Here is a 2,293-nt window from a genome sequence, read left to right as displayed (position 1 = left end):
TGAGACCGCCTCCCTAAGATGTACAGCTATGTTTGCCAGGAATAGAGGACTTGCCTTTGAGACCCAGCTTAGATAGGTTTGTAAATAACTTGGGAGTCCCTAAAAGGGACTCTTCGGTACACAGATTACTCTTGGGGTTTGGCACCATATTTGGGACATATACTTAACTTCTAGAGCCAACAAAACTCAGAGGAGATGGGTGGGTTGTCAGGTTTCCCTACTGTCTGGCGTGTGGTTATCCTGTCTGCTTTCAGAGCATGGAATCCTGCCCCCGGTCTCCCCAGTGCTCAACAGGTGTCTCTTTGTACTTTTCCTGAAAGTCAGTCCTGCCTAACTCTGTCTTTAATCTATCCTCCAGCTTTGTCTCTACTTGGGGGATACAAAGATGAATACAACGTAAGTGCTATGGTAGGAGGGTCATAGTAGAGAGACACTGAAGTGTCAGAATTTGAGTATATCATTTTGTCTCTGGGAGGGGACACTGGGTTTTAATGTGAAGGAAGAGTCAGCCAGGTGCAGGTGAGTTTGTTCTCTCTGAGCAGAGGGGACATGATGTGCTAAGGCACAGAAGCAAGAAGTAGCCTGATGCTTCTCTGTGCAGTGTTTAGTGTCGTTTGATTGGGAGATAAGTGCATAGGGAAAGCAAAGGCATACGAACCTAGAGAGATTGACAAATACCAGATTTCAGGGTGTTCTGGAGACTGAACTAAGGAAATTCAAATTCATATCAAAACCTGTGGGGACAGTGGGAGGATTACAAGCAGGACAATGAGGTGGCCGGATTTTCATCTTTTAAAAGATACTTTATTTGTGAGTGAAGATAAGTTTAAAAAGTGGCAGACCCCTGGGGATAGAGGCCATTGTCCTCTAACCAAGAAGAATTGTGGCTTATAGAAATGGTGAGGAGGGGATGGATACCTTGAAAGAAACAATCTTTAAAAAAAAGAAACAGTTATTAATTCTCAGTGACTTGATACTGGCAGTGGGTAAGAGGGAGGAGTCAGGGATGACCCTCGGGTTTCTGGCCTGGGTGTTTGCCTCTTTACCAAGGTGAGAAGTTGAGAGAATGGAGCTGGTGTATAGGAAAGGGGAGTCAGATCACTTTGGGATGTGTTGAACTTAAAGTGTGTCTGAGGTGTTTAGGAGGAGATATCTAGGCGGCAGTTGGTTACAGAGATCTGGAGCTTAGGTCACATAGCATGAAAACATGGACTCCTTGCCTGAAACCTATAGTAGCGGATGAGATTGTGAGGTTTGGATGAGGAACTCAGTAAGGGGGTCAGAAGGTGAAAGATGGCACCATGGGAATGCTACAGAAGCAAGCAGCAGAAGAATAAGCCTGGAAAGAGATGAAGGACTAGTCGGGTAAGAGAATCAGGAAAGAATGGTGTTGTGGAAGCCGCAGGGGTAGATAGTTTTAAGGAGGAGTGATCAACAGTGTCAGATATCACAGAGACAGGGTCGAACAGGACAGAGAAACATCCACTAGAGTTGTCCATATGGAGGTCACCGGGCCCTATGCCACGAAGAGTTTTGGTGATCAGTTGGGGCAGGAGCTAAAGTGCAGTGAGTTGAAAAGTAAAGGGGAGGTAGTAGAGACAATAAAAATAGGCTTGATTATGAAGTGAGGGGAATGTCTGTAACCCCTGCCCCCTCAAACCGGAGCCTGCAGTGAGTGTGGCTCTGTGATTTTGCTCCTGTAGTGCTCAGCTCCCTGAATGTGGGAGCAGAGAACTTGGTTGGTTTGACTCCAAGTGGGCTTTTTGAGGGAGCAGCTGTGAGTGTTTTTGTTGCTAGAAGACTTGCAAGATCCTTTTGTGTAACTGTAGGAACATTTCCAGCAGTTCAGAGCCTAGCAGGATAATGACCGGTCAATGAACTGAGTTCTATTGTTTGATTGATTTGTAGCAGAGATGCTCGTTTATTCAGCTGTATTTTTTCTCTATTCCTGCTCTTTCTCTATTCTGTATTCATACTGTTGGGTAATGACGGTTAAAATAAGTAATTTTATTTAGAATGAGGGTTCATATTTTCCAGCTCAGTTGGATCTTTAAAACTGCTTTGGGGGCGCCTGGCTGGCTCAGTTGGTTAAGCGTCTGATTTTGGTTCAGATCAAGATCTCAGGGTCCTGGGGTCGAGTCCCGCGTCGGGCTCTGTGCTCAGCGGGGTGTCTCTCCCTCTGCCTGCAGCTCCCCCTGCTTGTGCGCGCTCTCTGTCTCTCTCTCTGACAAATAAATAAAAATCTTAAGAGGGGCGGAGCAAGATGGCGGAGGAGTAGGAGACCTAGATTTCG

At 46.0% G+C, this 2,293-nt stretch overlaps 1 protein-coding gene, 1 long non-coding RNA gene and 1 pseudogene across 5 annotated transcripts in view; 2 read left to right on the top strand and 1 right to left on the bottom strand.

The window, feature by feature from the left end:
• Window positions 1–2,293, top strand: part of CRCP (CGRP receptor component) — a 53,803-nt gene that overhangs the window by 39,535 nt on the left and 11,975 nt on the right. The window lies entirely within an intron of this gene.
• LOC141371058 (uncharacterized) overlaps window positions 1–2,293 on the bottom strand; it is a 54,980-nt gene that overhangs the window by 49,488 nt on the left and 3,199 nt on the right. The gene's annotated exons all lie outside the window — the stretch shown is intronic.
• Window positions 1,500–2,293, top strand: part of LOC112817451 (DAZ-associated protein 2-like) — a 1,872-nt pseudogene continuing 1,078 nt past the window's right edge.

The sequence above is a fragment of the Callorhinus ursinus genome, unplaced genomic scaffold, assembly GCF_003265705.2.
Source record: "Callorhinus ursinus isolate GAN/ISIS: 27379988/994484 unplaced genomic scaffold, GSC_fseal_2.0 scaffold55, whole genome shotgun sequence".
In the NCBI taxonomy this organism is placed as follows: domain Eukaryota; kingdom Metazoa; phylum Chordata; class Mammalia; order Carnivora; family Otariidae; genus Callorhinus; species Callorhinus ursinus.
This window is presented reverse-complemented; position numbering and strand designations above follow the sequence as displayed.